The sequence below is a fragment of the Falco cherrug genome, chromosome 7 (genome assembly GCF_023634085.1).
Source record: "Falco cherrug isolate bFalChe1 chromosome 7, bFalChe1.pri, whole genome shotgun sequence".
Lineage (NCBI taxonomy): Eukaryota > Metazoa > Chordata > Aves > Falconiformes > Falconidae > Falco > Falco cherrug.
In genome coordinates, this window is record NC_073703.1 from 70,892,639 (window position 1) to 70,919,282 (window position 26,644).

At 39.7% G+C, this 26,644-nt stretch overlaps 1 protein-coding gene across 11 annotated transcripts in view; it reads left to right on the plus strand.

Annotated features, from left to right (window-relative positions):
* PHF21A (PHD finger protein 21A) overlaps positions 1-26,644 on the plus strand; it is a 132,746-nt gene that overhangs the window by 7,464 nt on the left and 98,638 nt on the right. For 6 of the 11 annotated variants that reach the window (XM_055716996.1, XM_055716999.1, XM_055716997.1 and 3 more), the window contains exon 2: positions 25,524-25,564. The gene's annotated coding sequence lies outside the window, so the exon portion shown is untranslated. Of the gene's footprint in view, positions 1-3,942; positions 4,943-5,359; positions 5,490-5,566; positions 5,787-25,523; positions 25,565-26,644 lie in introns of those variants that run through there. The other 5 variants (XM_055716992.1, XM_055716995.1, XM_055716991.1 and 2 more) reach the window with 3 other exon arrangements.

Consider the following 26,644-nt stretch of genomic DNA (forward strand, 5'->3'; position numbering starts at 1 on the left):
ACTGCCCTTTAGAATGAAGATGTTAAAAAGCTATGGCCCATTCTGCATGTTTGAAAGTAACTAAACTGCTAATGATTCTTTGGGAATTACTGCTTAGCTGATGTTTATTTTTACTGAAATCTTTGTCCTCTTAACTTCGACGTATGAGAACTCGGTATCGATCCAGTTTACCTGGTGATTACTATCAGCGCCTCCCTGTACGGGTGCGTGCGTGGTTTGCTGGCCCGTGGAAGTGTGCAATATGGCCTACATCTGGTTTCATCTTCAGTAAGAATGTGGCTTGTGGAAACTACGAGCCCCAGTATGCAGTGCTGTGTTTTTAGCCACATCGCCTGCCTGGATGGTGATACACTAATGCATCCTGGGACCTGTAGTTCTCACCAGCAGAAGTTAGAGATTCGTGGTGACAAGTGGAAGATGCTATTGTGGTGTAGGAAACAGAGTTGTTGATGCAGTTCTTAGTTGGTCAGCTTAAACTTGTACTGCCATTACTGTGCAGCAGCACGTATTTTTATTTACAAGTCGAAGGCAGTTTATAGTTGGGTATTGTGTTTAGGGAAAAGCAGTCAATGAAGGAAGTCTTCCAACTGCCTATGTGGTTTTGTACAAAGAATATACTAATAATTGCACGAATACCTTGCTTCATCTGTGATTGCAAGTATCCTGCTTGATATTCTGGAAACTTCTAATCTTTCAAGGCGACGTTGTGGATGGCAGTGTGGCTGCCCTGTTCTCCTTTCAAACTGCTGCCCAGCTATCATCATGGTGGCTTTCTGGCAAAGCGAAGGGGGATTTGAGCGGCTCTTTACCCGCCAAGATCTCACTTTTCTGCTGTTTCTTGAAGTTGAAGGAAGACGTAGTTGCCTTGCGTAAGAGAGCAGGGGAGCCGGAATGTCCTGCTGGGGGGGTTAGTGACATCATTGCTGGTCTCACACTTGGGTACCAGTGCATCGGGTGCTGGTCGGTGGTCCTCCAGTGTGTTTGAGCTCTCACCGCTGCGCTCGAACTTTCACCAAAGGTGCAGTGTTTCTGAAGTAGAGGTAGGGGAATAGTAACATTTGGAATGCTCGGGGTTTTAAATATCCATAAGAATTGCATAATTTCACACAAAATGCTAACTAATAACGTTCAGTGGGGTTTGTGAAAGTTAATGTGGACGTTAATTTGATTTCAATTGTTAGGCCTGTAGCAAATTTAGTACTTGCTGTAGTCTTGTGTGCCTTGTTTTGCAGTTGTCTTCATTTTTAAGCGAGACCAGTCAATTTCTTTGTTCCTCAGTTTGTGCGGGATAGTAACATATAAAAATATTCATATTCAGGTGCCGAACAATGTGAAATAAACCTTCTTGATGTTTTTTGAGAAGTTAGTTAGAGCTCTGGTCTTGCAAAAAGTCATGTGTAGTTTACTTTAAGTCCTGCAGAAGTCAGAGAGAATAGCTGAATGCTTAAAATCGGAACCTGTATAAGCAGCAGTAGGATCAAGACCTCCAGACTTCTGATGTTGGAAAGTAGCTTCTTTGTATTCACAGTAATTAGCTTGTATCTAGGTCTGTGTGGCAAAATTCTTCTTTTAGTAAGTGTCCAGAAATTCCACTCAGTATAAATTTAGCATTCGTATTTGCTTCACAGCTGGCGGGGGGGGGGGGGAAGCTAAGTAAAAGTTGTTCTCTCCCTCACCTGTACGGTTTATAAATATGACAGATATTTAGGTGGTAATAGCTTCTTTGAGGGAGGGAATGTATTTTTGTCATCACTGATGCATTGTACGCACAGTACATTGCTGATACTTCTGTTTAAAATAATACAAAAAGGTAAATTATACAGATATTAATCTAAAACCTTACATATGCTGTAACTCTATTAGAGTTTGCAAACAGTAATACAGTTTTCTTTTAAGTGTTTGCAGCCCTTGTGAAGCAAATTCCTGGCAGGACTATTACTGTTAGCTGAAATAGTTACAGTTAGTATATTGGCATGATTAGAAATGTCGTTGTTGCCATGTGAGGATGCAATTCCCTTTTGCTGGCTGATGGGGCCTACACAACAGTCAGGAGAAGAAACCAAGATAAATCTATATGTAGTGGAATGATGATGTATCTTGTCCTTCAAGGACATTTTACCCTCTGTGGAGAGCCTGCGACAGTGCCCTTTGTAACGCTCCTGTATCAGAGTATTCTAGATAAGGCACGCGGGTAATAGGGATGTGCAAAAGAGTTTGAAGCATAGTTGTAAAGCAAAAACTCTTCTACAAGTACTTCTTATCTCGTAAGAGCAAACGTGTCCTGATCTGGGAGGAAATCCTGGCCCTGCTCAAGTCGATGGGAAGCTTCCCTGTTGAATTGAGAGTACCAGGATTTCATTCTTTTTTCCCCACAAGGTAGTTTAAAGTGGGTTTTGCAACACTGAAGAACTTGACAAAGTTTGAAGAATCTGGTGTCAGTTTAAGATGCTGCTGCTGGCCCTTGGGGGATCTTGCACTGGGTGCTTTGTTTCCTAGTTTTTTTGCTGTTCCTTTAAAAAGTGGATAATGTTGAGCTCTTGTAATGCTTTGTAAGAACTTGGAATGTATTTATTCAGGGCTTTGCTTAATTTGCTAAAACAACAAAATTTCGCATGAAAGCCAGAAATTAGTCCTTGGTCTATCTAGAATACTTTCTGTCTCTGTCTCTTCCTTCTTGCCAGTGTGACAAAACTGCCCCGATTGAGATGTTCAGTCAGAAATTTGAATAACCTGGCTTGTGATGGATTAAAAAACAGAGCAAACAAAAAACCCCACCACAAACCAAACCTAACAAAAAAACCCAGCCCCCCTGCCCCTCCTGAACTAACAAACCTTTTTCATAACTTTATAAAAGGACTACAATGGCCTATATTACTAATAATGAAGCTTTTTGCTAATTTGCATCTAGTGGGAGCTACGGACACCTTACTATTTCACTGCTGCTTAGCTTGCAGTAATTGTCTCTGATAAGCATCTTTATCATGTAAATCTATTGTTGTGTGTAGTCTGAATTTGCTGTATTAAGGATGCTCTTGTCACTGACCCCCAACGGAAAGGATGTGACTACCTGAGCTTCCCTTATTATTCCTGACCAGAATGTACTGTCTGAAAGGGTAAATTGGGAAGCACTGGTGAGGTTTGCGCTGCTTCTGAACGCTGGGTACCTGTCCTTGAGTTAACTGCAGTTCTTCTCCCAGGGAGGAATCCCACTGTACCGTACCCCTTATTTTGTATTCTCAAAGACTCCTGCTGAAATTGGTGGATTTGTCACCATAAAACTTGTTTCAGAATCAGAGACTTGGTTTCCATTTCCCACCTGCATTTGGGCATATTCCACCAGCTCTGCTTTTCCTTTGAATTTCATGCTCTAAAGTAAACATGAAAATCGCCCCCCTTTGCCTTTAATTCTCATCCCTGTATGGCAATTTCTTCTTGGCTTAAAACTCGCAGTGTCTTCTCCCACCTTACTTCTTGCAGGAATTATATTTGGATGCCTGGCTGTTGATGCAGAACGCTAATAGAATGTGCAGTGTTTAATTTAATCAAACGGTTTTTCCTGTGATTATGAGCTGCAGTTTTTGTAGTCAGTCAAAACCTGATGATGTTGGCCTGTTAAATGCATGTTCCAGGTTAGTTCCTCACTGTAGGAACAGTAGCTTCTCAGCTGCAGAGTTGATTAGTTCAGCATAGGTCTATGTCTGTGAATACCGGTACCTCCAGTTGTTGTTTTGCACTGACACTGTCATTGCTGCAAAACTGCATGAGTGAAAATACTGATCTTTGGTTTGCTCCTTCCTGATGTAGGAGAAACATGTATGATTCCTCAAAACTTGGGGCCTTCTTTCAGATTTCCCTTTTTAACTTAATCTACACTTCTCTGACCATGATTGTTTCTGTCAAAAAATGCTGATTTTTTTTTTTTCCTTATGCCAAATACATTGCTAATATAATGGATGATTTTGTAATCACGTGTATAAGTTGTTTGACTCTAAGGCTTTGGAAGACTTAAAGGAAGGGGACAAGTATCTGTTAAATCCCTGTTTATTTGTATGTAGAAAGTACTATATACGACATGTCTATATTTTTCTCATAAGTGTATCAGAAACTCCTGTAGCTTCTTCAGAAGCTCTTGCATACCATGGGAAAAGTGGTAAATACTATCTGCATATGTTTTTCTATAATCTTTGCCATTTTCCCACAGACGCAGGACACATGTTAAGCCTTCAGCTATGAAACCTTCATTGTGTTACGATTAAATTTTGCTTTGTCAATGCTGCTTTCTATGCTGTGGTCTTTGGCAGTCCAGTAGGCAGTAGGACTCATACAGGCTTCTTAGGGTTCAGGAGTTGCATTAGAAGGGACTTAAAATCACACAGTAAGCTTTCATGTATGTTTCTCTTCCTCATATGGCTTCCCCCCCACACCTTCTGTGTAATAATCGGAGTCTAAATTGAGAGAAGCTGGGATTTTTCTCAAAGGCATTTTTAAAAGGAGGGGGGGGAACCCATCCTGGAAACAACAAGGAGAGGAGCATGTAAGGATGATGTAATGAGAAGCGTGCATGAGAATGTCTGTGGAGGGAGATATGTTAAAACATCTCTTCTAGCACAGCAATAGGACCGTTAAAAATCTGGGAATTTATAGGTAAGAGAGTTTCTTTATAGAGTAACTTCGCAAAGAAGTTACTGTAATGATTTGCACTACACCGATACTGCAGCAGTGCTGTGATTGTAAATGTTACCGTGAGTGTTGGTCTTGATACTACTGTGGCATATGCAGGACTAGTTTAGTGCCCTGCACCGTTTTGGTTCATCTTAGTCTCCACTATTATGGTAAGCCTTCTTGCCACGTGGTGGCTGTCTCCATCTCCTAGGACGCTGTTGGAGCAGGGCTGTTGTGTACATGGAATCAGGAAGTCCCAGGAGAGCAGGTGGCGGTTGTGGTTGATGTTGGTGTGAGGGCACGTGAGAGATGAGTGTCTGCAGTGTGAAAGTTGGAAATGATAACGCTTTTCAGTTGATTACGGTAGCCACTAAAAATGGATAAATCTACAGCTTAGTCTTCCGATTTTAAGTAAATCAGTTAAAAATCCAAGGCAATCCCTGTGGTAAAAATGTTTTGGATACTTTGTTTTTCTTGTAGCTGAAGTCTGCTTCCTTTGTACAGCAGTCTTGGATTCGCATTTTCTTCCACTAAACACTAATTGTGTACTTTTGTGATTCCATGTTAGATTGGCACAGTGATTGTGTTACGCTGATGTGATATAGCATGTAAATTTTTTACTTATATTGACTAACCATGGTTTTGAGAAGAAAGGAACTTCTATTAAGTGTACGGTTACTTGAATTCTTCCTTTCAGATTAGTGACTACCATCAGCACTCCCACACTGAGTGTGACTACCCCAGCTCCAAATACCATTCTCCAGATGCTAAAGTTCCCATTTGTGTGCTTTTGAGGAGAAGGAAGGAAAAAGCAAAGCTTTTAAGGGGTAAGGAGGGATATTATGATAAAAGGGGAAGGGAAGACAGGATCTGAGGTTGATACCTGTGCCTGTTACATTTACAGGGAGCAGTGAGAGTGCCAGCTGACTGGAATGTAGGGGAAGGAAGATCAGAGCACATCAGTACAGTAATTTTGGAGTGCTTCCTGTTGACTTGTTAATACTGCATGGAATTTGGCCCAGGCAATCTGCTGTTGTGAATCAGCATCATTTATTCACTTGAGTATAGGTGTGCCTGTCATTATTTGAGAATCTGCTCCACTTGAGAGATAACAGGTCAGTCTGGTAAGTAGTATTATTCCCATGTTTTGCATTAGAAACTGAGGCAGAGAGAAGTGGATTTATTCTGCATTGTGGTAAATTTATTGAAGACCTTAAGCTAGGAACAGAGGCCCTCACTTGTGTGTTTAATCCAGTAAACTACCTGCTTCCTTCAAGTCCTGAATGTTGCTACCAAAATGAGCCTAAAAGTGATTTACTGATTAAGTGTGAGTGGTGTACAAATAAATAGTGCTTGCTCCAAGGGAGGTGAGATTCTTGTAAAACTGGTTGTACAAAATAAATAGGGTAATTTGGTTTTGATGTTTTGGATATATTTTTCTATTACGTTATTTTGGGTTGAAAGAAAAGTAGAGGTTTGAATGGGGATGAGAGACCTTCTGATGCATAGGGGAGATGATGATTAATAAATGTGAATTTGAAATCCAGTGAAATATGAGTTGCATAGGTAAGCAGTGGTGCCAAGAAACAGTCCTGATTCAAGTTCTGCAGAACCTGAAAAAATACAGAAGAAGGATGATGGTGGTGGTTGTTGCTGTTGAATTTTTTTTTTTTTTTTTTTTTGGTGGCCACTGTTCTGGCACCCTTACATTGTACTGCAATTAATACAAGAAATTGCCTATTACTGTGTAAGCTTGATTACATTTTTACAGATACTGTTACATGGGCATACATCCTAAATGTATGCAGAGGGTCAGAGTTAAGGTTAGTGCTTACATTTACCAAATTAAAGCATCTCCAGAATGTACTTTGTCTATGACCAGTGTGCGAATGATGTTCCGGTAACTTAGTATAATATCACTGTTTCTGTATTGTACTTTCCAAGTCTGGTGTAAAGGACTTGACATAGCTGGTTGTGTGGACTGGTTCAATGCACAGCAGAAGTAACACAGAGTAACTAGTGTCATCAGTGCTGAAGTCTTAACCACTTGTTAAAACTATTCTGTGTACAGCTGATGTGAGCAGAATTCTCCAGTCTTCCCAAGTGAGTACTGTTTGGGGACAGATATCTTGTTCTGTTAATTTGGATGAACGCTTTTTCCAAGTAGAAAATCAGTAGAGGCAGCAATACCCAAATTTCTGCATCTGTCCCAGCTGGCTGGGTCCAGCATTGCTTCCGCTAACTCTTTTAGTGCCGCTTAATACAGACACTATATTCCAATGCAAACGTGAAAGGTATGGCTCCCTTTTTTGTTACGTGCCTACTGTAAACAGCTCACTTAAAGGTGTGAGTCTCATGCATAGAACTCCCATGTGATGGATTCTGTGATTATCCATGGCATTAGGTGCATGGGCTCTGGTGGGATGTTCAATCATTCTGGAGTATCTCCAGTTACAGCCCTTAATGGCACTGCTTGTGATGTCTGCTGGTGTCTTAGAGTGTGGAGCTCAGGCAGTTTGGCACATGCCCCTCTAATGTTGCATTAGAATTGTTCACGTTTTCAGACGCTGGTTCTGTGTAAGCCTGGATTGACTTTCGGTGGTAAGCTAGTTTAAGTACTGTCTCTTTACTGAAGTATTTTTATGTTGTGACATCTCAACTCTGTAACTGTGGAGACAACTTCAAGGCCAAATACAAGGCAACTTCAGTAACTACCATGTGTCATACTCTACAGCGTGACTTCTGTAGTGATCTCTTGATCTGGATGGGTGTAATGAAACTTCCTGGAGTTAACAATTCAGCGATTGGCATGCTTCTCCTGTTCATGTGCAGTTGGTCCCGCTTACGTCACCACTGCTTCATGAAATGATGTTTCTAAAATAATTCTGAGGTATGTTGCCTTGGCATTAAAGGTCTGAGATCCAAAGAGAGAGTGTCGACTGGCACTGTGTTTTATGGAGAGAAGACTTTCCGGTTTTGTTCTCTGTGTTGCCAAAGCAGCAGTTCTGCATTGTATGCAAGTGTCAGCGACATGTGAAGTAAACCAAGATGAGAACTGTATTGCAATGGAAAGGTCAGCCTGCATCATCACCGAGGCGATTGGCTTGGAGCTACGGGCAAATGGGCATAAATCTGAGGACATCCATACAATTGTCTGGTTCTTCCTCCGTCTCCACGCAGCCTAAGGTGTGAGAAGAGGATTCATCAGACTCATTACCTGTATTGGAATACATCGGAATCAACTGAGCTTTCCTGTGTAGTAGTTGAAGTATCAGCAGATATGGAGGAGAACAGAAACTCCCCTTGAACTTAGGGGGAGAACAAGAGGATAAGCATTTGGGTTTTATTGCGAGCAAAAAATGTGAATGAATCTCGAGAGGTTTCTTGGTACTGCTTGGAGCTCTTTTATACCTTGCTTAGAATTTTCTCACAGTGAGAGATGGGGCAGTTCAGAAGAAAACTTTCCAAGTCATGTATCTGGAGACAAATTACACATTGGTGATGCCTTTACTGGTGGGATGGAGGGGAGAAATGTGGCCCCACAGATGATCAGCAGAAGCACCGAAGCATGAATAAACTCAGTGTGCGCACACGTTATGATTAAATCTTCGTACGATTCTGTCAGAGATACCAACAAATTCAACCTGAAACATTCAGCCTATGGCAGCGTGGAGTTAGAAAACATCTAGTAAATCTGAAGTTCCCAACTACAAATAAGAGTGCCAATTTAAATTGTTAGTTTGTAGTGCTATTTGTTGCCAGTGTAGTTTGCACAAGTGATCTTTAGGATGACAGGGGTATTATATTGCTGTTTTCTTTCAGCAGGACCAATTTCAATGCTATTACTGGCCTAGGTAACAAGCCCCTCTCCCAAAACAAAATGAAAGAATCCCAAACCAACCTGTGTGATTCCATAAGCAGAAGGTTATTTAAATAACAAAATTATAAGTATGCCTTATATGAAGTGAAAACCAAAATGTAGTGCAGCCTGAAATTCTTATTTTGTTGTCTTTTTGTGTGACTTAAAAGATGTCTCATGTAAACTGGATCGTGGTCAGCTTCTTTACCAGTGTAACTGAGCAATGATTTTATTGAGGAAATGTCTGCATCGTCACAAAACTGATCACAAAGCTTCTGCTCTTTTTTTATACATTTTTATACTTGATACTTGCTTCTTCCTGATAAGGATGATAAGCTTTTGGGTACATCCATCTTCACCTTACTGCCTACAGCAGTACTTAATGGTGGTGTATACTGGACACTTGCTTTGTTTCCTAGACCCATTGTAATTTGGGCTCTAGAAAATGAAACTTCTGTGTTTCTTACAGATTGAGACCTGCTTGTTTATCCTACATGGCTTTCAGCTTGGCTATCTTCAAAAGCTCATCTGTCAGAAGAGAAGGAAACTGACAGTGATGAGAAACCAGACATTCACCAAATTGTTTAGGCAGTCTTTCTAGCAGGATGAGCAGTACTTCCTAGCAGAATTCTGTTTGATGTTTGTTCGTTCTGGGCCTCGGCTTGAGGTTATGCATTTTCTGCGATGGCATTACTGCTTCAGCTAGACTTCTCTATTAAAAAAGAGAGCATCCAGTACTGCGCCAGGGTCAGACAGGACCTGATGACTTTGGCAAGTTCAGTTTTCTTGGAGAGGAGTCAGACATTCGTCTACATGTTCCCTCTGAATCCATTGGTTCAGGAGATCTTTCCTCTGGTCAGCTGGGAGGAAGCCAGATTGTTGCCAATCTTAAACGGGTCTTGGCAGTTTTTCCAGCAAGCATCCATGGCTTATGTTTCGTGCTGCTTTCCAACTTTCTGGGTCTTTCTCGGTTAGGAGAAAGTAACTGCCTGAATCTCCTTGGGTTGACATCCTGATTAGTGAGGGGTTTATAGGAGAATTTTTCGGCGGTGTGATGAGTTATGAAAAAAAATAAAGCACCACAAGCCCACACCCTTGAATATTTGATCATGTCTTTGTTTATTTCAGTGTTGCGTTATATTACACAATAGGCATAAACCAGTTTGATTTCTGCTTCAGAAGTTAACATTTTCTGCCTTTAACATTACATGCTTGAATTATAGCCTGGTTTATTTACCAGAAGAACCAACCTCCAAACCAACCCAAGACGCATACTGGTATGGCTGCTCAATGTGATTAAATATAAGAACTAACATACTGTGCTGGACCAAATGTCCATCTAATCCAGCATCTTGCCTTTATCAGTGGCCAGCAGCAGCAGCTGACTGAACAGCGTAGGAAATGGGTGAATTCTGTCAGCTGCTGAAATATTAACAGTAAATTTCTGACAGACACTTGTTTAGCTGCTGCCTGAGATGGAAGCTGCGTTTGGGCTATTGCACTGTGAATAGCAACACTAAACTATTTATAGGTGAATTTGTTTGCTGCCTTTTTGAACTCGTCTTAATCTGTGACTTCCATGCTGTTGCACAGCAGCAAGTTCTATGCAGTTTAACTGCATTTTCTGTGTGTGTGATGGGTTGATGCGAGAAAAATAGTTTCATTTGTTTTAAACATGCTGCCTAGTTGTCATTCCTCTCCGTACCATTTCTAGCTTTCCCCTTTTTGAGGTGAAGCAGCCAGAATAATGTGCAGTGTGCATCACAGCAGAACGTTCCCTGTTTGTTCTCTGTTCTGTTTCTAATACCTTCTGAGATTTTCTCTGACTTCTTGCTTCTGGGAGTTGAACTGTTTGCTTGCAATAATCCCAAAATGTTTTTTGTAAGTAGTAATGCCTAGTTTAGACTCATCGTTGTATATTTATAGCTAGGGTTATTTTTTTCCTCCGAGTGTGTTACTTTGCACTTGTTGACACAGGACAATAAAATGACGAATGAAAATCAGTCATTCAGTATTATCAGATCCCCTAGAACTCTTTGAAGTTTGCTTTAATTTTAACTATCTGGAATAATGGAAAGCATCAATGTCTGCAACCTCCTTTTTTGCCAGATCAGTTAAAAGTACGTTCACAGACTCAACCCTGATTCTTGTTATGGTAACTTCCCTGCTCTGTGACTGTTTACTTTTTTCTTCATTTTCAGTCTTTCAATGTATTCCTGAGTAGGGGAAGGTCCTTTCGTGGATTTTGCTCTGAGGTGGTGTGACGTGCAGATGGGTTCACCTTCCTTTTGTTTGTGATGCAACGTGGTGTATGAACCTTTTGCTGTTCAAGATGTATGTATTCGTATCCCTTTGCTTTTGCTTTGAAGTTGGATGTCCAAAAGCTTCATTTCATTGAGATTGCAATCTATTATGAATGCTTAGAAGAGAATGTTCCTCAGAGATGTGATTACTTTTTTATTAAATGGTAGTTTATAAATGGCCAGTGCTTGGTAAGCTTAGTACCATGAATTGTATCACTTCTGGTAGATAGTGGCATTCCCTGCCTCTTTTCAGTTTTTTTCTCTTCCAGTTTGTGTAAGTCTGTCTTGCCTTTTTAACCTAGTCTGTCATGTTTTTGTTATGACCAATCATAAGTTTACTTCTTGAATAAATATCAAGAATCTACTGTTACCTCTTTTTGTCATCTTAGTAGAATTTTCATTTTTATTTGAAGCTCAGGTTTGAAAGGCAAAACTTCTCGCTCACCCAGCATTGATCTCAATGAGGAATATTATGATCAGTTTTAAGACAGTTGGATTGTCAGGCAAAGGGCAGGTGTTAAACTAGGATTAAGCTTTTAAGAATTAACTAGAACATCTCAGTTTCATGATTTTTTTTTTTTTGGCAGGGAGAGTTTGATTTAACTAGTTGAATTTTTAGGCAAGTGGAAACGGACACTTTTTCAGAGAATAAATATTGCTAGAAATTAATGCTTCTTTTGATTATTATGCTTCTACATGTGAATTTACCTTTCTCTTGCTGCTCTACATATTGATTGGGGATTAAATAATTAGACTGACAGAATAGTACATGTGTTCTTTCTTATCATATCTGAGGGGTAGGAAAAAGGGCTGTGACAGACACTTCTGTCCAGAAGGCTTCTAGCCCAGAGGACAAAAAGACTAATGCGTTGTGTATGAACATGCAGATGTGACATCCAGACTGTAACAATTTGCCTGCTGTAGGAATTGCATTCTACTTCAGCTTTTCTCGGTGTGTACTGTACGAATTTTCCGATGTCTAGAAGGTTTAGATTACTGTTGTGGGAATCAACCCCTTTTCAACTTCCTTGCTCTTTGTGCATTTGGTAATTTGAATTACAACTTTACATTATATTTAGAAGCTCTTAGCATCTTGTGCTCTCCTGTGGGTGCATACTTGTGATGCATCACAAGCTGGGGAAAAAATATTTTTTTAGTAGGTTAGTATTAATCTGTTGTGGAATTTGAACAGTCTCTAGCATACTGTGTGACTGCAGCAGGAACTTAATAACTGCAAAAGGTTTAATTCATAAAAATTACGGTTATCTTGACTGCTTGTGTAAAACTTCTATGCAGATTTTGTAGAAGTAAGACTGACAGTTTTAGGTGTTGATGAATGAGAAGTCTGAATAATGTGTTTTGGTTTTACAGCATGTGTAACCTAAGCAGCTGAAGTTTGCTTCTCTGCCTCTACCTGGACAAACCATTGTGTTGTGTATTAGTGAACTTTATTCAGACACTTGTGAAAACATATAAAGCCAAGAAATGAATACTTGCATTGTTATAAACCAGGTATTATTGATCTGTGTTTGTATTTGGAAGACAAGAAATGCTCTTAAAGTTACTTGAGGGGGGCTGTTCAAATGAACGAGTTTTGAAATTGGCAACACATGCTACTGCTGGTCTCAGGGTCCTTTGGCCTGTTCGCTACACAACTGTCCAGTCCTCTTCAGAAAAAAAAGTAAAAGTACTGCTTAGCACTCTGCCTTCTTCCAGGTCTGGAACATGCAGCACGTATGAAAGGATGGTATACAAGCTACTTCGGCACCCCCCACCCCCACCCCTGTCCCAGATATTATGTGCTTGTTAATGCAACTTGAGAAAATAAAGGGCTGCATTAATTGAAATTCTTAATGTTTTTCCAATAGATGATTTGAAAAACATGCCATTTAACACAGGGTAAAATGACAATAGGGACTGTTATTCTCTAGGAGTGACTTCTAAGGCATTAAATACCTCTTGGTTTAGAGTTCTGTAACATGTTCGTGTTTGTTTTGGGAACTTAAATATCTTCTGCCTGGTACAAGGATATATGTTTTCTTACAGCAGAGGGATCTGAAAAGGGTGTGGAGCGTAGTGTCCTGCTTTTCTCTCCTTTTAGGGCAGATGTTTCTTGGAAGACAAGGGACTGAAATAAAACTTGTGCTTTAGTTCAGGTATATTGTGCAGAATAGAGGGGGGGAAACAGCTGCTCAGATTTTGAGATCAGAAAACAAATCTGTAATGGGGAAGAGAAAACAGGTCTTTCCAAGGCGCGTATATAAACCTCTATATAAACTTGTTCTCACTTGTCCATCTTGTTTGTGTTTGTTGGTCTAACAGTGAGTTCTTTAGGACTCTGTCATGAATGTTTTATGTATCAGGTGTTGTCAGGGTTTCCATTGCAATGAGCTAGTTAAATCGGTATTTAAATAATTATATGTTAAAAAAAAATAATTTCATGTACACTGGATTGTCTCGGAAATCTTTTATTTTTTAATTGCTGTGGACCGTTCTCTGCAAGGGGCAAGCTATGGTGTTTTTTTGGGGGGTTGATTCTTTTTTTTTGTGTGTGTGTGGATTTTTTTCTTTAAAAAAAAAAAAAGGTACAGTGAAACAGTTTTTGTCTCCAGTATTCAGGTAAAGCATATATTTCTGTACTTACCTCTAAGTGTTACTTAAAGTGGTTTCTTGTGTTTGGTTGTCTTTGGGTTGTGGTGGTTTTTTGTGGGTGGGGTTTGGTTTTTTTTTTTTGATGCAGTGTTCTGATATACATTTGACCTCCAGAATGTTACCTCTTTTTGCTTGGCCTGTTGTGTTTCCCCAGTAGTTTTGTGTCAGTCTCATGAGACTGTTGCATCAACTACTTTACTCAAAAGATCATTCAGAGTAAAGCTATTAGGAAATGTGGTTTTTATCTCAGTGTTGTTCTATCTTGCCTGGATGAGAAAGTTCATGCTATATAGAGACAACGCTTTACTTCTTTTTTTTTTTTTTTTTTTTTTTTTTTTTCTTTCTTTTCCTTCTCCAGAATCTGGGTGTTGCAAAGCTACAAGGTAGACTGGGAATCCTAAGAGCAGAAAAATGCTGATTTAGATAAAGTAAAAGGCTTAAAGTAGTTGTCAGAATGGGATTAACCTGGCAGAGAAATCATGTTCTCTAGGAGAACACTTGAGGTACTTGGGCCACCACTTAATTGCACTTTTATTTAATAGCATTGTATGAAAATAAACAGGGGAGTAAGGAATTGGTGTTGAAAGAGAGAGAAATGTGTGACTATTGAACCAGTGCTGGACTTGTGTACCTGTTAGGAGAGTGGGGAAATGTGTTCACAGAGCCCCGCAGGGAGCAGGTGAGAGGAGGGCGTTTTCCCCGGTGGAGGTGCGCTGTGAAGCCGGGGATGCTGCCTGGCAGACCCAGTCCTGTTGCGTCGAAGGAACAAAAAGCAACAGCTGACAGTGGCTCAGAACCTGCAGGGTAGCCGGTGTGGTAAAGAAGAAAAAAATCGGGGCCAAATCTCACACAGTAAATTGTGATTCCCTTGTCTTTTTAAATACATACACTACAGCTAAAGGAAGCGGAGGAGAGAAAGCTGATGCTGGAATGATCTGGTAGTTTCAATCTGAAGCGAAATGGGGAGCAGGGGTGGGCTCCTGCGCCTCTGCAGCAGCGCTGCACGCAGACCTACCTGATTTAGGCCTGGTGACAGTTGCGTTGGAGGCCTGGGGAAGGCAGGCGGCTCAGCCGGCGTGGCTTCGTGGTGTGACGTGCTCGGGAGTGTGTACAGCCTGCATGCTAAACGCGAGTGGCTGCATTTGACTTGCTTATAACAGTTCTAAGAATGTAATGAAATCCCTTCTCACTCACGCTTTTATTTTGGGATGGAGGGGGAGAGAAAGGAGGTTTCAATATTCCGTTTAGTTCAGAGTTTGAAACAAGCATGTTTTACCTAATTCTGTTTACTGCCTTTTTATTTAGACCGCTTGTAAATGTGTTGATGCCTTTAAGTGCTCTATCATAACTTACCAGTATACAAAAACCTGGAAACTCATGAAAACCCTAATGCTGTTTATTTTCTTGATTTAATCGATACTACAGAATACTGTACTTATTGTTAAAGGGCCTTCAGCTGGTCTTTTTTTTTTTTGTGGGTGTCTGTGTGCAGGAATGCCAAAAGGAAAACATAGCATCATGAAATAATAGCTGGTGAAACAGAATGAGTTTGACTAAAAAGCAAATCAAATTAAAATGTAGAATGAGAATGTTTTTTAGAAAAAATTAGCAGGCTGTACTTGGAACAGATGTGGTACTTATTCAGGAGGAGAGGAAAATGTGATACCTTTCTGGTAGCAGCAGAGGGTCCCAGCCACCTTTTACAGGGTTCAGAGCACCTAACAGAATCAACAGAAGTCTTGAGACTTTTTTTTTGCACAGAACTGCGTGAAATCAAATTCCTAATATTCTTTCTAGAAAAAAAATCACTTCTAGCAGGTGAGAAGCATTACCTTCTCCATCTTGTTTGTAAAATCTGAAGACAGATTAAGAAACAAAGAATTGTTCTTTGATAGTTTTGTCATATGAACATCTGTTCACTAACAAATAATTTTTATATTGTCCTCTGACAATTATTCGGAAGCCTGTGACATATTACAGCCAGTGATCTGTAGTGTTGTAAAGGCAAGAATTTATGTATAGTTTCTCATTTTGAGGTATCTTGCTTCCTGGCAAAAAAAAAAGTTAAAATACAAGAATGTACGTTAACAGCTAATTTTCAGGTTTATGCTGCTGTACTTTATATACATGAAATGGCTTATTTTTAATGCATGTGTTAAAAGAATTAAATTGAAGAGGCCAGTTTCTTGTAAGAACCGTGCCAGGCAGGAAGTGTGGACCAGTACTTGTTCCAGTATACTGGCATGAAAGTTGACCCACAGTACAGACTGATTTAATTTTAGTGTTTAAGATATAAGTCTTAAATGATGATTTTTCTCCTTGACCTCTTTACACAGTCTGTTCCTGGACAGTACAGTAAACAAGTAAAGAACTGTTATCCCTTGTGCCATAATGAGGATAAGCAGAAAATAATAGCGATGTCTGTTCTGCCTGAGTAACAAGCACAACATACAGAATTCAGATGCCTGGCAAATGCGGATGCCTCTTTTTTTTTTTTTCCCCAGTTGTCCTGTAGGTCTTCCAGTCTCAAAATTAAAACAATGTGTCTACGTGACTGGATCACTGAAAACATAACTCATTGAGCCAAACTTGTCACCAGGTGGGGAAAGTGAAAGATGATTCCATGCTGGTTGCTTTAGTTGAAAAGCAGCAAAGTGCTCAGCCGCTCGCCCGCTATAGCATTTGGAACCTGGAGGCTGCTGAAGGAAGGAAGGAAGGAAGGAGGGCTCCCTTCAGCTGCTGGCCCACTGCTTCTGCTGCTTAAGCCTGTGCTTGGTGCTCCACAGACCTATTTGTGAATCACTTCAACTTTCAGCAGTGTGACTGACACCCCCTCACCCACTGTTCCCCCCAGGAAGAGTGGGGACTGCTGGGGGGGTAGGACTGCGCAGCTGGAGGAGGACACAAAGGAGAGAGCCGTGGTCAGATAGATTAGCTGCCTGTGGGAGTGTTCCAGCTGCAGGATAAATTAATGGAAGCAGAGAATCAGGAGGTAGACCTGTAAACTCTGAGCAGAATTGGGATTTACTTAAACCTCTTGATATACTGTTAGTCTAATCTTTCCTTGTGCGTGCTTGCAGAACCGTGATTCAGTTAGCAGGTTTCATGGACACACTGAGAGAAGAGCTTTACTGGAAGTACAGCATCTGATTTTGAAAGGGCTTTATACATACGCAACTATATAAAAGATTGCACATTGTTATAAGGTGCCCTACCATATAATCACAGTTCATCTGCATTTTTAAATGCTTGCTTCTTATTACATGTGTACCTAGCTTCTGTCTGATATCTGTGGGAAGGTTAACATCGGTAGAAGCTTGTGTAGCTAATCTCCATACATCTGTCACCGAAAATCTCCCCGTTGTTTCCTGTGATTCTTAGCCTGTGATGCTTTAAACGAAAAGTCCTTGTCATTGCAGGACACTTCTGTCTCTTTTTTTTATTATTTTTTTTATTGTAAATGCATTTTAAATTTCTTTGATCAACAGATTTTTGTATTTTGGGTTTCTGTTTCTTAATTTTATAATGCATTGTGTAATTGAGTCTTTTTCCCATCTGTTGATTGCAAGTTACCCTTCATCAAAATATCTTTTACACGGTTTTATTCCCTTAACTGATGCTTCCTTTAAGTAGTTTTCACTATACTTTGTAAGCATGGAAATAGTGTACAGATAGTATTTATAAGGTAGAAGGAAAAACAGAGTGTTTAATGGGACCCCTGCTGCTCTGAAATCTTTTCAGCAAAAAAAAAGTCCAGACTCTTGGGATTCTGTGTAAATGTCATCGGAAGTCTTCTGTCATGCAGAATGATTTTCTGGAATATATGTATTCACTTTAAATAAATTAGTTGAGATATTCATGTTGGATAGTCCTTTAAAAATTTGTATTCTTTCACCTCGGTGTTCTCAGTTGTGTAATAACAAAACTTTGCTCTGTTGAGATGGTAGATTTAAGAGAACTTTAATAGATTTGAAGTCACTCTGTGCTAACACTGAATCCGAAAGCTTGTTTTTGCTTGCTGGTGCTGTTCTTAAGTGCTTGTATTTTGAACTAGCACTTTCACTGTTTCCTCTCTAAAGCCTGGAAGAATGTGCAAAATACTCCGTTACTTTGAATTGTATATACTCCCTTTATCCCGCCTCCCCTTTCCAGGAGGAGAATTTTTCCCCTTATCTTCTGAGGATGGGGGGTGTGTGTGTGTGATTGGTTTGTTTTGTTTGATTTTATTCCTCATCTTCAGTGTATTGCTCTTAACTTTTTTTCACTTGTTTGGCATTTCCCCCTGCTGGCAGATTGAGTCAATAGCACTGCTTTCTGCTCTGGAAATGGAAGGTCGTAGCCGCCCTTGAATGTCACTGTTTTGTGGTTGAGGCATTGGCTGCTTTTCTGACATCACCCCCACCCCCCTTACCGCCGAAAGTCTCTGATAGATAGATGAAATTCAAACTAACAGTTTGTACAACCAGAGGATATGCATATACCTGAAGTTCTCCCCATTAGAAGTGCAATAGCACTTCCAGTGACAGTCAGAGGTACCTCTAGTTTTGCATTTCATGCCTGCAGTCTTGCAGCGCTACCCAGATCATCTGCTTTTGTACTCTGGATGTCTTCCCAAAACTCTTAAGGCACTTCTGCCTCACTAACACATCGTTCCTGCAAGCCAGTTCTTTCCAAGATAAAGTGGATTGCTAGAAGGGGAAAAACAGTTTGGTACTCAATGTGAAATTTCTCCTCGTGTTTAAAAGAATAAACAAGAAATCAGACATCCCTCCATTCTTCATGGAATTTGAGTGGGGGAAGAAAAAATCCCAACCTAAACCAGGACTGGAGTAGAGTTTTCTTAATTTTTTTTCTTGTTCCTTGCATCTTCAGTTGTTACATCAGTTACTGTGTGTGTTCTTTCTAGAAATTAGTCTTCTGTCCTCCTCGCAACTCCTTCTCCTCCATCTCCTTTTCCCCAAGTAGAGATCTGAAGTACAAAAAGGAAGGCAAAAACTTCTTAGTGACTGCAATGAGAAATTTACAACACACCTTAAGAACAGTAGAGGTTAATGAACTGATTTTGCTAGGCATGTATTTAAAAAAAAAAAAATCACCACAAAACACCACCCTCCAAATAACTTCCCTTTGAATTTCTTACAAATTTTGAGCCAAAGCAGTGGGCTAGTAGAGGTAGGAGAGGACAACTTCTGTTTTCTGTTGACCTTCCATCTTCTTTTTCCTTCCCAGCTATATGTATACATTGTAAATAAGCTGAAAATAATTAAAAAAGAAAATCTGTTAAGTCTTAAAACTGGAATTTAACTGACTTCTTTGAAGTTTGACTGATAAACTTTGTTTTCTAAAAAAACCCACCAAAAACAACAAAACACCCCCCCCCCACCCCCCCAAAAAAAAAAAGCCCCAACAATCCAAGTTTCCAGCAATTTTGTGGAATGTGACAGAATGCAGCAAAAAATCTTAGAAATAAATGCCAGGCTCTGCCTTCCACTGAGTTGCATCTTTACATCATGTAAATCTTTTAATTTTTGCAAAAAATTGCCTAGCTCACTGCTTCAAATATGAAATTTTGCTGTTGCACTGTTGGTAAATCGTAAACTCTACAGACTTTATTAGGACTTGGGGTTCCTCTTAGTATATGTGTAGATTGACAGTCCTTCTAAATAACAAAGTAATTCACTAAAATAAAAACTCGGGTCATCCAGTTTTTTATAGGAGTGGGAACTTGGCTTTGCTGCATACAAGGTGGTTTTGTGTTTATCTAAAAACTGGTGAATGGTAACTCACTGAGCAAAGTGCAGCTTGGTGTTCTTGTTCATGTTTCTCTGTCTGCAGTACCAGAACTTTAGTATGCAACAGTGCTGTAAAACATTCCCCATACACTGTTTTCAAGGTACAGAAAGCAGAATTGTACTGGTGATAATTTCATGAATGTTAGAAGGGGTTAAATGGGGAGCACATCAAGCCCTTGGTGTCAAGTCAGGAGGAACTTTTGCCAGGCTTAATAGTGGTCACAGGTTAGAGGCAGACTTTCGGTAACCTTCTAGTCTAGTTTTTATTAAAAAATAAATATGTTTCCCTGAATGCCATATTTATCATACGAAAGGAAATATAAAATCAGGGAATTGAAACTGTTATGGGTTAGTTTTGTTTTATTTTAAAGATGGCTTAAACAGTTAATCGTGGGTGAGTTAAATTATGCAACCCTTTTCCCTTTCAAGTGTAAGTGGCTTTAGGTCGGGCTGAAGAAATATACTAAGACTGTTCAAAGAGGAGGGGTTTGTGCATGAGTTAAAACTGCAAAGGCGCATACCTTCTGTCTGCTTAGGTGAGAGAGGTGATCCTGAGATTTTTTTAAAGCATACTTGTGCTAACTTTCCACTAGGCCAAATGTGGTTTTTCATTTTGCTGAAGAGTGTGATGCCAGGAAAGACTTAATTCAGGAACAGCGACTAACGCCTGTCAGAGCTGTAGTCATAGGACAAGCGCAGCTGAGAGGGTAATCTTCATCTGTTTACATGTGTTTGACTGCCATGGCAAGTTTTGATGGATGTTTTAAAAATCAGCTTGTGAAGTGGTTTTGCTTTTACAACAGGGATGGTCTCTTTAGCTGTAGTAAGTCTTTTTGCTCATTTTCTAAATGTTAAATATAGTACTGCGTCTGCAAAGAGGAATGATGATGTCACACGCTTCCATTTAAACTTAGTTTGATGGGTTTTTTAAGGCCTTGTAGAGAAGGTGAACCAATCTATCCCCAAATGAAACCTGCTTCTGCTGTCTTAAACTCCAGATTGTGTCTGTTTCATGGCTAATCACAGCAGCAGAAGGAATTCGGAGGCAGAACTGAAGCGTGTACTTTAAATCCTGTAAATTGTTTGCATGCATCAATAGAAAAGCCAGGGTCCTTGACCATTTTAGTGGCAAGTATCTACCGGTATTGTGTGAGGATAGGGAAGAGGAAGAGAGAGAAGTTGCAAAGGAGTTGTGCAGACCGACAGACTGGAAGGCATGGCTAGTATGCTTCAGTGCAGTCTCAGTTATCTTGGGCAGTCCTGTTGGTCCCTGTACCACCTGCCTGGCACGCGTTACTGGGACTGACTGGGAGTTCTCCCAGCTGCAGCACAATGGCAAGATCGGGTTCCCTGCACTGGCACACGGGTGGCTCGCTTTTAATCATGGAAGTGACAGCACCAGCGCTGCTAACGATGGTCATTGAAATGTGAGCCTTATAATAATGTAGTTGGAATAGCTTGTATAACCCACATACGGGCTGTGTTTGGTTTGTCTTTTTCTTGAGGCTGCCGAAATCCTGTCGGGTTAAAGAATATGAGTAGTTTAATTTGTGGCTTGAAAATCACAGTAAAGTAACTGTTACAACTTCTTTCCTGGAAGATACAGTCAGAGTGCTCTCTATATACAGCGTGCCTATCAAATACAGGAAGGAGAGCTATTGCTTTGAGGAGTTCACCTCTAAAGACAGATGTCCAGAGAAAACTGTTAATCCCTTCTGTGCGCCGTGTATTTTGCAGCCCCCTCCCCCCAAATTTTAAAATTGTTTTTTAATTAATGTTTTACCCTTATCATTGTCAAGTAATGCTCTGAAATATGAAAGAATGTCAGGCTCACAGTTGCCTGTGCACAACAATTAGTTCATTTTCATCCAAGTCCATCCTGGGCACTGAACAAGACTGAGGTCCTATTGGCAAAAAGTTAAAATCACATCATTAAATATTGTAATGTGATACGTACATATAAAGTTTCTGATTAAAGTTACATGGTCTAACAGTAGACATGTGCTAGCTTCTAGAGTTAGGAAAAATGCTAACAAAAAATGGCTAACATGACTTTCATTTCTGCCGTTTTTTCCACATGAGTCTCTGGTTACAGTAACATACGCTTTATTATATAACTTAAAGGTAATAATAAATGTCTGATTCATGTGACCAAACATCTTAATATACAGATACTTTGCATTTAAATAGTCTTAAACCTTCAGGTGCTGTATGCTAAAATGTTTTTAATCGTCCCAAGGGGCTACAGAATGTTGAACAGGAGTTTTGTGTTTGAGGTCTTCGTTTTCATGACAGGCCTATGAAATGAGTGACTTTTCTCCTTCTTTACAAACTTCAAAAAAAAGTTGAAAGTTGATCTGCAGAATATGATTTCGGTAATGGTGGTGTGTTTTTTCCTTACATATATTGTATAGAACTGTTGAAAAGGTTAAGAGCCTTTTTTTTTTTTTTTTTTCCTGGGGTGTGGGTTATACTACTTTAAATGTATGTATATGAAACTATCCTTTCTGTTAATAATACATCAGATTCTCAATAGTCAGTCTCACTAAGAAAAACAATTTCTAAAACTTCTTATTTGGTTAATGCTAATGTTAATTGGGTTTTGGTTTTAGTATATAGTAAACATAGGTAAGCATTGCTCAAACTTTTTCTTCTTGTATGTTTTGGGAAGAAAGCAGTGTTCTTAATAGAAAGCAGAGGTGGATGTAGAAATATGACTTCCAGAGCTGGGGTTTTCAAACCCCGCAAATATTGCAGAATATCCTGTAAAAATCTGAGATTTAGCTGTGCAGATTCATACCTCAAAACAACTTCAGCATGTGTTTCTAGAGCCTTCAAAAGGCAGCCTCAGTAAAATGAGTAGCTGAGATTTTGTGGTATGCTTCTACTTGCTGAAGTTTTTAAGAAATCCTGCAAAATGCAAAACTCTTGAGACTACTGATATGAGTGATTGTGAGCTGTATAATCTTAACTTCCTAATGTGTTTTGTAGTAAGAGAGGGGCAGTGTGAATTTGTGTATGTACTCTTGCTGTAAACAAGAAATAATCTCCATTCATCTACAGAGCGGGTTTTATCTGGTACCCTTTTCATTAATGCTGTTCTGGGTTGGTTCCCAGTAGCCACAAATGCAGAGAATTTTCAGGAACCAAAGCTATGGATTTAGTTGGTCATAACACTTTTATAGTAGAGAACAGTTTAAGAGCAATGGGAAACATAAGTCTAAGATGCTCGGAGTTACCAGTCTTGGATGTTCTTCATTTCTCTGTCTCAACTCCCTATCTAAGAAAACTTGCCTGTATCAGGCACAAGTTTTTCTGTGGCTCTCATTAATGTGCTGCTTATGAGGAAACCAGTTCTTTGTTTGTTGTAGAGCTTAAATGTTGAATTTTAAAAAGCATGCAAACTGAAAACTCAGAATGAAAAGAAATTATTCAACTGATGCTTCATTCTCTAAGCTTGTCTTCTCTGCTAAATGAGGCAGAGATGCCAATAAAAATACTGTACTTGCATGAGTGCAGAATTAAAGTATTTTGTAGTTCCAAAGGCTTGACTTTCAAACATTAACCTGTTATAAACACTTAAGAAAAAAGCCTGTAGTAAATTATGTACAGAAGAGGATGTAAATGTATTTTCATTCCCTGCCTAGGTCCTCTCTAAGTGACTTCTCCAAGGCAACACAGCAAATCACTGACATAGTCACGATTAAACTCCTGGTTTTCCTAACTTTGTCCTCGGGAGCCCCTGGGTTCTCAGCCTGGGGTTGCAGCCCTTCAGAGTAGTTAAATGCAATCCGAGGGCTTGTAACTGTGCAGCTTTTTTTCTGCACGGTTCAGCCTTGATGAAGCTAGGGTCCCACTATGGAGGTGAGTCTCTGCGTAGGGGGGGAAAAAAGGAAGGAAGGAACAGTTAATCATGCTGTTATTTTTAAGTACAGTTTTCTCTTCAGTTTATGTGTGCCCTTGTACTACAAGTAAATGGCATTTTTCCTTTAGAAATAAAAATCTTGCTCTCTTGTTCTAGGACTGTATTTGCAGATGTGCAGTACTGACAGTTTTTGTGAGCTTTTCAAAGTCAGTCATCTACAGCAGTGAGATTTTTTTTTTGTAATCATTTCTTATCAATAGTATGGAGATGTAGTTGTTTGTTGAAGACAGACTGTTAGTGCTTGCATGATGAAAGAGCTTCCTCTATAGATTTTTGGACCAATTAACTGATTGATAGTGGGAGGCGGAGGTGACAATTAAGGCTTTAATACGGAAGAAGAAACAGCTAAAGTTTGAAAATCACACCCTTTTCAGTACCCTCAACAGGTGCCACTTCAGGTGTCTCTTCAGCACCCTCAACAATGAGGGTATTTCAAGTTCTGCAGCATCAAGAGCAAATGCACTTGGTTTGAGTATAGCCTGAAAACAGTCCATACTCTCCAGTTCATAACCTGCCATGTTAACAGTTGGATATTATTTGAACTAACCTGAAATTACTCTAAAATCAATATAACAACTTTAACTTCTGTAGTATTTTGTTTAAAATGTATAATAAAATTTGAGATTAGGAAAGCAACAATCCTTAGTCGCTGCCAGCAGTAGGCTTCCTGTTTTCTTTTCAGTTCTTGGTGTTCATCAGCAACCTGGCTCTGCTGGTGAGTAAATGTAAACTACTCCACTGAGCAAGAGATGATAATCTGGAGTTCTGCTGCTGCATCTGTTTATAAGGCTGGGTGTCCTGTTTTGGCTGGGAGAGAGTTAATTTTCTGTTCGGTAGCCGGTACAATGCTGTGGGTTTGGATTTAGTATGGGAACAATGTTGATAACACACTGATGTTTTCAGTTGTTGCTGGGTAATGTTTATACTAAGTCAAGGACTTCTTAGTTTCTCAGGCCCTGCAAGTGAGAGGGCTGGAGGGGCACAAGAAATTGGGAGGGAGCACGGCCAGGACAGCTGACCTGAACCAGCCAAAGGGCTATTCCATACCATGGGATGTCATGCTATGTGTATGAACTGGGGGACTTGGCTGGGGCCTTGGGATCGCTGCTGGGGGACTGGCTGGGCATCAGTCAGCGAAGGGTGAGCAAATGCATTGAGCATCACTTCTTGGTGTTTTTTTTCCATCTGTATGTTATTCCTCTCTTTCTCATTACAATTGCTGTTGTTATTATAGATTTCATTTTATTTCAATTATTGTTCTTATCTTAACCCACAAGCTTTACCTTTTTCCCTGATTCTCCTCCCCATCCCACCAGGGGAGCAGGGGGAGCTAGCGGCTGCATGGTGCTCAGTTGCTGGCTGGGGTTAAATCATGACACTGGGGCTTAATCTTCAGCTCTGCGAAGACTGTGTGTGGATGGAAACGTACCTGCAAAGATTTTGTTAGCTGTGGAGGTGAAGCTTAAAATATGCTGATATTCTAGTATTTTAGTAGGAAATTGGAGTATTTTTGAGGCTTTTTTTAGCATTAGGCAAAGTAATTGAGCAAATGAGTTATCATTTATGTTTTAGCTTATCTTTTTAGGACTCTGACTCACGAGTTTTTTATGATTCATACGAGCATGATTTAAGAGGTACTACCTTGCTCCGCCGGTAAATGTTGTTCTTCCCATGACACAGGCAGTGTAATGGGCAGTCTTCCTGGCCTCCACAGTTCATGACCTAGCATATTAGCTTAAACTGCCATTGATTTCAGTTTACATTGGTACTCTGGGATTTGAGCTCTAGTGACTGTGCTGACACACCACCTGCTCTACCATCTTTGTTGTATTGGTGTAACCTCTAGCAGCAGAGGTGGTGGGCAAATGTCTGCGGTGGGTAACCTTGTCATATTTAGCTGTGGCAACTGTCAGGGCTTGTGACTTAGATGTTAATAAATGTGATGGAGAGGAGGTATTACTCCCAGGGGAGGGGGACACAGGCCTTGCACAGAACTATAAAAGCTTGTACCTGTAATCTCTTCTTCCCCTAGTGACAGTAATAGTTTGCATTTTAATCCAGATTAGAATTGTAGGTCTCCTTGGCTTTCCCTGCCATGTCAAAAAGATTTTCTTTCCATGTGGTATTTTATAGTTAACATCAGCAATTTAAAAAAAAATGCCAAAAACAAACCCAAAAAAACCTCCAAAAACCCCAAACAAAAAACCCTTCCCCAAAACCTGAATGACTCCTCTCCCCACCTTTCCAAACCTTTAATTTTTTTTTCTTTGTTTCAAACTGTATTAAGCTGTTTGTAACGATTTTTTTTTTTTGACGTTTTTCTTTTGTAGGAGGGGGTAGAGAGCTGAAGGGAGTAACTTTCTCAAAACCGGTAAGTACTACTTCTCAAGGCTAAGATGGTTTACCTAAGAATAGATGATAAGAAGACCTGGCATCCATTCCTGGAAAAGTTTGATGTTTACTGAAACTGAAATCCTATCTATTCTTATATTCAGGAATTAAATCCTAAAAAGTAAATGTTACTGATGGGAGCCCCAGTCCTATAAATAAAACCACTGTAGGGCTGAGATTTAGACCCAAAGGTCTGTAATTACAGTGGACGTTTAAATTCATGTGCTCAAAAATAATAAAGTTAAAATTTTTTCTGTGTAATGTGAAAAACAAATTTATTTGAAGGAATTCTGTCTAGAATTCCAAGTTATTCAGAGTCCTTTCATAAACACAGAAGGTATTCATGGCTTTTGTGTGGGTCCTACCTTTGTTTCTTACATATATATACTTTGACAGCTGTTTCTAGTGCAGTTTCCAAAATAGGTGTAGTTTAAATAGCATTGTGATACTTTAGAGGTTCTGATGTGGATTATATTTAATTGAGATAATAATAGAGAAGTGCTAATGCACTTATGTGATTATTGTAGAGTTTAAGGTTTCATTCAGTCTCTGAATATTTATATAGTGTATAAACATCTACTACCTTAGCTGCGGTGCATTGGGGTACTTATGTGAGCATGAAATTTGAAGTCTCGAAGCAACCACATAAGAAATAAGGGATTATTTATAACAAATGCGTGCCAGCAAGAAATTGAATGGAGGACTGCTGCTTCCAATAGTTGAAATCAATCCAAGGAATGGTAAATTTACCTCTTGCTCACAGTGTTCTTTCTGGCTGAGGCTTGGAAGTATGTCTGGATGTATGAGAGATACATGTACTCCACAATCCTTTGCTTTCCTTTTGGAAATCACTGATTCTAGCATTGAACAAGGCATTTGCATGTTTTCCTTTAAAAACTAATGGGATGAAGGATGTTTGCAAACCAACCCATCCATGCAATTTCAATCATCTACAAGCTTTTTAATTAAAGTAATTCCACTGTCGTAAGAGTAGAGTGGAAAATACAGTATGTTTTATGATTAATCCAGGGATGGATGGCTTTATACATCTTCTGGTGTG